Source organism: Myotis daubentonii, chromosome 6, assembly GCF_963259705.1.
Source record: "Myotis daubentonii chromosome 6, mMyoDau2.1, whole genome shotgun sequence".
Classification (NCBI taxonomy): Eukaryota; Metazoa; Chordata; class Mammalia; order Chiroptera; family Vespertilionidae; genus Myotis; species Myotis daubentonii.
This window is the reverse complement of record NC_081845.1, coordinates 25,195,916-25,206,386: the sequence shown is the minus strand read 5'-3', so window position 1 is coordinate 25,206,386 and position 10,471 is coordinate 25,195,916. Positions and strand designations below refer to the sequence as shown.

Here is a 10,471-nt window from a genome sequence, read left to right as displayed (position 1 = left end):
CTCCAAAAATTAAGATCTCAGCATGGTAAATCATGCTGAAGGATTATAATCTTTATGAGTAGAAGAAAATATCCATTTAAATGTGCTGAGTCATTTCAAGAATCCCCTGAAGGGTATAGCAGGATTTATACTAGGAAGTTCACAGGGTGGGTAAGAATTTAAAGGGACAAAGGAAAGTCCCTGAGGTGAGTTCTGGGTCACAGGTAAAGACAAAAGAAAAGTCACAACTGCATTCTTTAATTGAATGCATGGAAAACACCAATTGAACACCTAGCAGTTGCTCAAGTCACACTCAGCTTAGGAAAACCACAGGCATGCTGAGTGCAGAGTGGTGAGTTTAACAAGAATGAGACCCGTGAAATTCTGACTGCTGTCTGCCAAGTGAAAGGGGAACCTGAGGACCAAGGGACAGAGGGAAGGAGGAACACACAGAAGACTACTGGCTCGGAAGCAAGGGGGAAGCAAGGGGTAGCCCACTTATGGGGAAAGAACTCCAAGTCCCAGGTACCCTACCCACTTCCACTTCCTAGTGGGAGGGAACAACGAACTGTTACTACTCAAGTTAAGAAGCGTCAGGGAGAAGGGATGAAGGGCCATGCATATGTCTGCTTTAACCCCTTTAGGGCCATGAACTATTCATGTTTGAACAGAAATGCATACAGGTCCTAAAGCTTAGATACCAAATAATAATTGGCCCAAAATATATTTGTGGCAAATATGAATCATATTTAATCCACTAGACTTAAAATGATAATGATGGAGCTAAACTAATGTAATTTACAGTTAGTAAGAACAGAAACTCAAGAGAATGCTGAAACGTGAAAATTGAACTGGAACAACCTGAATTCCCGGGTTTTTGTCTCGATGGTTTCAAAGAATGAAGCCATGGACGAAAGGTGATAGGCGAAAAGTACAGAAACATTGCAAGCAGACACTACCTCTAAAACCTAATTCTAAACCTAAGACTCTGTCCCTCCTGGACAGACAGGGGGGCCCCTGAGAAGGGTGACCGCTGCTTTCTTTGTCTTGAGCCATTAAATAGGCTGCACTTCTTTGTCTAAACCTGACCTCTTCTTATTGGTCATTCTGCTAGACAGAATTCGTTTTAAAGCTCAAAGCCCACGTGGTGTCCACACCTTCTCTCCCCCTTATCTTGTTGGAGTCACTTTTGATTTATCTTATAGCTCTCCCAGTTGTGTTGGCAGAGAAAACCTTATCTTATGGCCCTCCCAGATACTCAGGTCAGGGCTACTTTTGGCCTAATTTATGGTCTCAGGCCCAAGATCCCCTTGGTTTATGGCTGTCTTAATAGCACGGGCCAGGTCTATTTCTATTTGCCTATGCCATTTCTCTATCCTCCGCGCAAGTCAGATAAACACCCTGGCATCTTCCAGTCTCTATTATGTATTCCTCTCCCATAGACCCCTTTCATTCCTAAAACGTTCTAAACCTGCCTAAACTACCTAGCTAACCCTTTCAATGCTGATGATGTACTAATAACCCCTAGAGTCTTTCCTAAGACGTTCAATCCTTCCTAAAGTCTTAGTGAACCAGTAAGAGTCCAGCCAGGAAAACAGACGAATTTACTTTAACAAAAGAATTTGCCATGAGGAATTGGTTAAACGGGTGTTGGAGAACTAAAAGAAAAAAGTAAAAAGGGGCTTCTGAAACTGAGACACAGAGTAACTACAGAAAGCAGTTCTAGGGCTGAAGGAACAAAGGGAAGACGAGGGGGTTACATCCTGGAAGAGGAGGCCAGGAAACTGGAACTCAGACCTCTGGGAATGGGGCCCGGCCAGCCATCGCTGGTATCTCTGAGGCAGTGCAACAAGGCTGATGTTGGCTACACAGGAAGAAACGGGAAACTGGCAGCTGCTCCCGCCAAAATACAGACCCTGTGGGATATTGCTGACAAGAACAGCAAATAGGAAGCTGTAAGTCTCTGCTCCTCCTCTCCCTTTCAGCGCCCCCTATTGGCTGAACCTAAAGGACCCGCTGACAAGAAATGTAGTTTGCAGTCTTAGGTTCTGCATCACAAAGCCAAGTCCCGGCCAAAGGGACAACCTGACCTGGATTCATCCTGTTCCCAATTCTTTCTGGGAAGAGGGCGGTAGCATATTTAGGGGACTCTGAAAATCTCGACCAACCTCTCACTCCCTCCCACCAAAAAAAATAAAATCTTTTTTTCAATCACTGAAGATTCTTTTTTTTTCTAAGATAAAAGTAGTTGATCTAATTTTAGGCTCATTTCTCTTTATTTGTACATCTGAAAACAGGTATTTGTGAGGGAAAGAGATGTAACACATCTGAAGTAAATCGTTTATTCTACTTTCAGGATGTGCCCAATCTTTACAACTCCTTTCAAAGACTGGAGCCGAGCCTGCTCTCAGGTTTTCCTCATGCTATTTCAACACGTTTCTTAATTGCAACCCCTGCCCTTGCCCTCCCACTATAAAGACCATGGGACCTAGAATCAGCCTGTTTGGAAGTCCCCACGACACTGCTCACGAACTTGGGAGACTTCATCCAGGCTGACACCTCACTTTCTGAGCCTCCCTCTCCTCATCTGTAAAATGGGACAATCCCTAATTGCAGTGGCGAGGATTAAATGAAATAAAAATACAATGCATGGCGGAGTGCCTGACAGTATAAATAATCCATTTCACTCTTCTTCCAGCACCCATCTTTAACATTTCAAAAGTTTTAGGGAGGTGACCATGAGGCATCCCAGAATCACTTTTCACGGTGCGGGCCTCCACTTTGCTGGAGTGAGGTGTTACCTGGCCTCCGTGGCTGGGAAGATAAACTCTCACACGCTCAGAACTTTAACAATGAGTGGCTGGGGACCAGGAACCGCCTGGACCCTCCCCTCTCCCTGGTATCCCGCTCGGGGCTGCGGCGGGACGCGGGTGGGGCGCGGACCTGGCACCGCCTCCCTGGGCGCTGGGCCTCCAGGAGCGCCGGCGCAGCCGGAGCCGCGGGTCCAAGGCGCAGAGGGGAAGCCGCGCGGACGCCAGCTGCGGCCCGAGGGGACGTACGACGCTGCTGGTCGCCCGCAGAGATGTGACCCGGCCACGCCGCCTCTGTCGGGCTCCCGAACCCCAGCGAACCTGGCGGCCAGAAGGGCCCCGGCGCCCGGCCGCGCGGCCCAGGCGCTGCTGCTGCCGCGGCTGCTGCTGCTGCTCACGGCCGCGCCGTGGGGACGCGCAGGTAGGTGCATGGCCCCCGGGCGCCGCCTGACTCCGGACCCGGTCGTGGCCCAGTCGAGTCCGTCCCGTCCGCGGGTTTTGCGCTCCCGCCCGCGGGGTTTTGCGCTCCCGCCCGCGGGGTTTGCTTTTCCGGGAGCCGAGCGGGAGGCGCGCGGTCTGCGCGGGGAGCCCCAGGGAGAAACTCACCGCCGTCACTCCCGGGCTTGGTTCTGGGTCAAGTTTGCCCGACGCCGCGTTTCACACTTTCTCTGGCGGGGGTTGCCGTCGGGTGGAGGAAGCTGGTGCGGTTACCACCGCTCATAACTTGCAGTCGGAGACGGTGACCCTGCGGAACGCCCTCGCCCGCCCCCCGCGCCCGCGCCGGTACCGGGCGGACTGCGCGCTTTGGCCCCCGGACCTGCGGGACCTGTGCGCTTAAACAGGGAACTCCCCGCAGCTAGAGGTGGTCTGCGCTTTATGTCACCCCAGTAAATACAATAAAAAAGAAAACGAAAAATAGAAAAACCTCCCAGAAAGGGTCTGATCCGAAGGAACGGGGTCTAGAAAAAAAGCAATGTTTTAAAAGTTAAGATCCACTCTCCTGGGCACGTCAATTTTTCCTTTTCCGGTACGACCATGAAAGGAGATATGCTGTGCATTTTGATTTTCTGGGAAGAGCTTACCTTGTGTTTTCGGTTTTGTTTTTAAGTTTAAACTCTACCAGCTGGACTCCAGTAACCAGATGATTCACTAACATTTCTGTTTTTCTTCTGTATTTCTGGTAGAGAGAAAAAAATTATTTTTCTGGGTGTCCCTTTTTATTAACATAGAATGTTACATTAGTTTTAGATGTACAACATGATGATTCCACATTTGTATACGTTGCTAAATAATCACCACGTAAGCCTATTACCGTCTATCACCACACAGCGTTATTGCAGTGTTATTGATGACAGTCCCATGATGGACATTTCATCCCCATGACTTGTTTTATAACTAGAAGTTCGTACCTCCATCCTCTTCATCCATTTCGCCCACCCCCCAACCCTCCTCCCTTTGGCAACCACCAGTCTGTTCTCTGTATCTATGAGTTCAGTTTTGTTTTGTTTGTTCATTTGTTTTGCTTTTAAAAATTCCATATGTAAGTGAAATCATACAATATTTTTATTTACTTAGCATAATATCCTCAAGGTCCATCCAGATTGTTACAAATAGTAAGATTTCGTTCTTTTTTATGGCCGAGTAGTATTCCATTACATACACCCTGCATCTTCTTTATCCATCAATGGACACAGGTTGTTACCATATCTTGGCTATCGTCAATAATTCTGCTATGAACATAGGGGCACTTATATCTTTTCGAATAAATACCCAGAAGTGGAGTTGCTAGATTATATGGTAGCTCTGTCTTTTATTTTTTGAAGAATTTTTGTGCTGTTTCCCATAGTGGCTGCACCAATTTACATTCCCACCAACAGTGCACGAGGGCTCCATTTTCTCCACATCCTCATTAACAATTGTTATTTCTTTTTTTTTTTCTTTTTGTTATGCTTACATGCATGCATACAAGTCCTTTGGTTGATCTCTTACCCCCCTCCCTCCTGCCCCCCCAACCCTCCCCGGCCTTCCCACTGCAGTTTGACAATCTGTTTGAGGCAGCTCTGCCTCTGTATTATTGTTCAAAAGTTTATAATGGTCTCTATTATCCATGAATGAGTGAGATCATGTGGTATTTTTCCTTCATTGACTGGCTTATTTCACTTAGCATAATGCTCTCCAGTTCCATCCATGCTGTTGCAAATGGTAAGAGTTCCTTCCTTTTTAGAGCAGCATAGTATTCCATCGTGTAGATGTACCACAGTTTTCTAATCCATTCATCTACTGATGGGCACTTAGGCTGTTTCCAGATCTTAGCTATGGTGAATTGTGCTGCTATGAACATAGGGGTGCATATATCCTTTCTGATTGGTGTTTCTGGTTTCTTGGGATATATTCCTAGAAGTGGGATCACAGAGTCAAATGGGAGTTCCAACAATTGTTATTTCTTGTCTTTTTTATAATGACCATTCTGACAGATAGGAGGTGTTATCGCATTGTGGTTTTGATTTGCATTTCCATGATGATTAGTGAGGTTGAGCATCTTTTCATGTGCCTGTTGGCCAATTGTATGTCTTCTTTGGAAAAATGTCTGTTCAGATCCTCTGCCCATTTTTTAATCAGATTGCTTGTTTTATTTTTTTTATTTTTTTATATTTTTTTCCCTTTATTGAATAAGGTATTACAAATGTGTCCTTATCCCCCCAATGTCCCCTCATCCCCCCAATCCTGTCCTCACCCTCACCCCCTGTTGGCCACATCCATCACTTATGCTTATCTGCATCCATACAAGTCCTTTGGTTGATCTTCCCCCCTCACCCCCACCCTCCCCTGCCTTCCCTCTGAGTTTTGAGCATCTGATCGATGCTTCTCTGTCTCTACATCTGTTTTTGTTCATCGGTTTATGTTGTTCATTATATTCCACAAATGAGTGAGAGTATGTGATATTTATCTTTCTCTGACTGACTTATTTCACTTAGCTTAGTGCTCTCCAGCTCCATCCATGCTGTTGCAAATGGCAGGAGTTCCTTCCTTTTTATAGCAGCGTAGTATTCCATTGTGTAGATGTGCCACAGTTTTTTAATCCATTCATCTGCTGATGGGCACTTAGGCTGATTCCAAATCTTAGCTATTGTAAATTGTGCTGCTATGAACATAGGGATGCATATATCCTTTCTGATTGGTGTTTCTGGTTTCTTGGGATATATTCCTAGAAGTGGGATCACTGGGTCAAATGGAAGTTCCATTTTTAGTTTTTTGAGGAAACTCCATACTGTTCTCCACAGTGGCTGCACCAGTCTGCATTCCCACCAGTAGTGAACGAGGGTTCCTTTTTCTCCGCATCCTCGCCAGCATTTGTCATTTGTTGATTTGTTGATGATAGCCATTCTGACAGGTGTGAGATGGTACCTCATTGTCGTTTTGATTTGCATCTCTCGGATGATTAGTGACTTTGAGCATGTTCTCACATGTCTCTTGGCTTTCTGAATGTCCTCTTTCAAAAAGTGTCTATTAGGTACGTTGCCCATTTTTTGATTGGGTTGTTTATCTTCCTTTTGTTAAATTGTATGAGTTCCCTATAAATGTTGGAGATTAAACCTTTATCGGAGATATCATTGGCAAATATGTTCTCCCATGCAGTGGGTTTTCTTGTTGTTTTGTTGATGGTTTCTTTTGCTGTGCAGAAGCTTTTTATTTTGATGTAGTCCCATTTGTTTATTTTCCATTTAGTTTCCATTGCCCGAGGAGCTGTGTCAGTGAAGAAATTCCTTCGGCATATATCTGAGATTTTGCTACCTGTGTGCTTGTTTTATTTTTTTGCATTTGTTTGTTTGTTATTGAATTGTGTGCGTTGTTTATTGTATATTTTTTATATTAATCCCTTATCGGGTATTTGATTTGCAAATATTTTCTCCCATTTAGGTTGCCTTTTCACTTTGTTAATAATTTCCTTTGTTGTGCAAAGTTTTTTTTAGTTTGATGTAGTCCCACTGGTTTAGTTTTACTTATGTTTCCCTTGTCTTTAGTGTCAGGTCCAAAAAAAACATCAAGATTGGTGTCAAAGAGCTCACGTTGTGTGTTTTTCTAGAAGTTACATTCAAGTCTTTAATCCATTTGAGTTAATTTTTGTGTGCAGCATAAGATAATGAACCAGTTTCATTCTTTTCCATGCGGCTATCTAGTTTTCTCAACAACATTTCTTGAAAAAAGCTATCCTTTCCCCATTGTATGTTCTTGACTCCTTTGTCATAAAACAATTGACCATATATGTGTGGGTTTATTTCTGGGCTCTCCATTCTGTTCCATCTATAATAATAAAAGTGTAATATGCAAATTGACTGAACGGCCGATGAACAGCCGAACAGTGGAACAACCGTCTGGACGACCACGTTATGACATCCACTAGCACCAGGCCAGCCAAGGCAGGTGCTATGCGATTGGTTGGGGGCCCCGCCATTACCCCATGATCGCCCTGCAGCGGGAGGTCCAGGCCACTGGCCGGCAGATCAATCAATCAGGGGCTCCTGGACTGCAAGAGCACGCTGGCTGGGCTGAGGGACCCCTCCTCCACAAGTGCATGAATTTCGTGCACCAGGCCTCTAGTTGATCTAGAGCAGTGGTTCTCAGCCTTCCTAATGCTGTGACCCTTTAATACAGTTCCTCATGTTGTGGTGACCCCCAACCATAAAATTATTTTCATTGCTACTTCATAACTGTAATTTTGCTACTGTTATGAATTGTAATGTAAATATCTGATATGCAGGATGTATTTTCATTGCTACAAATTGAACATAATTAAAGCATAGTGATTAATCACAAAAACAATATGTAATTATATATGTGTTTTCCAATGGTCTTAGGCGACCCCTGTGAAAGGGTCGTTCAACCCCCAAAGGGGTCGTGACCCACAGATTGAGAACCGCTGATCTAGAGTCTGTTTTTATGCCAAATGCCATACTATTTTGATTATTATAGCTTTGTAATATAGTTTGAAATCAGGAAGCATGATACCTTCAGCCTTGTTCTTCTTTTTCAAGATTGCTTTGGCTATTTGGGATCTTTTGTGGTTTCATACAAATTTTAGATTTGTTTATTCTATTTTTCTGAAAAATGCCATTATGATTTTGATAGGGATTGCATTGAATCTGTAGATTGCTTTGAGTAACATGACATTTAAACAATATTAATTCTTCTAGTCCATTAGCATGGAATAGCTTTCCATTTCTTTGTGTCCTCTTTAATTTCTTTCTTTGATTTCTTATAATTTTCAGTGTACAGCTCTTTTACTTCCTTGGCTAAATTTATTCCTAGGTTTGATCCAATTGGGAATGGATTGTTTCCCTAGTTTCTCTTCCTGCTAGTTCATTGTTAGTGTATACATTTTGAATATTAATTTTGTACCCTGCAACTTTGTTTTTTGGTTCTAACAGTTTTTTGTGTTTTTTTCTTTTTTGATGGATCCTTTAGGGTTTTCTATCTATAAAATCATGTCATCCACAAATAATAAATTTTACTTCTTCCTGTCCAATTTGGAAGCTTGTTATTTCTTTTTCTGTCCAATTGTTGTGGCTAGGCTTTCCAATGATATGTTGAATAAAAGTCTCAAGAACGATGCTTGAGATTATTTCAGTCTTCCTAAATTTATTGAGACTTGTTCTATGGCCTGATCTATATGATCTGTCCTGGAGGAGGTCCCATGTGCACTTGAGAAAAATGTGCATTCTGCTGCTTTTGGGTGGAATGCTCTGTACACAGCTGTTAAATGTATGTGTTCTAATGTATTGTTTAAGGCTCATGTTTCTTTATTGATTTTTCTGTCTGGATGATAAATCCATTGATGTGAGTGGGGTATTAAAGTCCCCTACTAATATTGTGTTGCTGTTAATTTCTCCCTTTATGTCTCCTAATATTTGCTTTATATATTTAAGTGCTCCTATGTTGGGTATGTAAATACAGTTGACTTTGAACAAAATTTCCAAATCTTTCCGAAATCCCCAAAGAGGGAAAAAATATAGAGTTTATTATGTCTATGAACAACTGAACCTACCTTTAGTTTTGGAGCTTTAGAATACAGTCTAAATATTACTACTACACTTATGCTTATTTAAACTAATATGCTATAATAAACACAGTGAGGGTATTTGTTGACCTGTCTCTTCTGATATTAAAAACAGCAGCATTGGATATTTTATTTTACTGAGACATTATTCTAGGACATACTTAATATACACATATGATTCCAGTTTAACTAATTAAACTTTTTTAAAATTATTTTTTAAACTTTGTATTTGAACTAATTTGAGTCTTACAGAAAAGTTGCAGAAATAGTATAAAGTTCCCATAAATCACTCACCTAGTTTCCTCCAATTTCCACATCTTATGTAACCATTGTACAATGTTCAGAACCAGCAAATTAACAGTGGTTTAGTATATTTACTAAACTGTGGACCTTGCATGAATTTCACCAATTTTCCAACCAATGCCCCTTTTCTGTTCCAGGATCCACTCCAGGATCCCACATTACATTAATTGTCATGCCTCCTTCGTCTCCTCCCATCTGTGACAGTTCCTCGGCCTTTCTTTGCTTCCAGGCCCTTGACACTTTTGAAGAAATCTAGTCACCTTTTCCTTAGAATGTCCCTCAATTTGGGTTTGACGTTTCCTCATGATCAGAGTGAGGTTATTTCTTTTGAACAAGAATGCCATCCATATTATGTTGTCTTTCCCAGTGCAGCATACCAAAGCATTTATGGTATCAATATGTGATTTTTACTGGTGATATTAACCTTGATCACTTGGTTAATTAAGGTGGTGTCTGGAGGGTTTCTCACTGTAGAGTTCATATTTTCCACTTTGTGATTAATAAATCCTTGTGAGAAAATACTTTGAGATCATACAGATATCTTGTTTCTCTTCCAACTTATTTATACCCACTAATTTTAGTATCCACCAGTGAACGTTGACTGCACTAACTATTATGAGTAATGGTGATTTTTTTTTATTTCCCTCTTTCCTTCTCCATATTAATTGGAATTCTGTTGCCAGGAAAAGCTGTTAACTTCTCCCCCACATATTTATCTATTTGATTGTTTAAATGTGTCAATAAGGACTCATTAACATTTACTTTATTCTTTGAGTTATAATCCAATACAATTATATCTGCTGCTCAAATTGTTCCAGCTTTAGCTATTAAAAGCTCTTTTAGTTTGGCTCCTCCTGCCTCTACTTCTCTGAGGGGTACCTTGCCTGCAAAATCCTCACTCTTGCTTCAACAAGGATTCTACTCATACTATGGCTACCTATCCATATAATTCCAAGCCAGCCCTCCTCCTCCATTTTAGATTAAAATATATAGGTTGTAAAAGATCCACTAAGCTACCTACTAAATGCTCTATCTTGTTATTTTAAAAATTGGCTCATAGCTTTTAAGCACAAAATAGAATATCACATGCAGTTCAGGAGCAAATAATATAGGGAAATGAGGTGTTTGAGGTGAATGATCAGATTTAATGGAAAAGAATTACCTTCATACCCCATGCATCAATTCTGAGTTTTTAAAAGTTAAAATATAACTTGATACAATATGATTTTAAAATAATCTTATTTTGAGCACTTTTTGTTTATTCATTCATACAATGCCATTCATTCATTTATACAATATCACTCATTCATATATTTCAGGAACT

At 41.8% G+C, this 10,471-nt stretch overlaps 1 protein-coding gene across 1 annotated transcript in view; it reads left to right on the top strand.

Annotated features, from left to right (window-relative positions):
- Positions 1-2,897: 2,897 nt before the first annotated feature.
- IL20RA (interleukin 20 receptor subunit alpha) overlaps positions 2,898-10,471 on the top strand; it is a 30,356-nt gene continuing 22,782 nt past the window's right edge. Inside the window, exon 1 of the mRNA XM_059700444.1 lies at positions 2,898-3,210. The gene's annotated coding sequence lies outside the window, so the exon portion shown is untranslated. The remainder of the gene's footprint in view (positions 3,211-10,471) is intronic.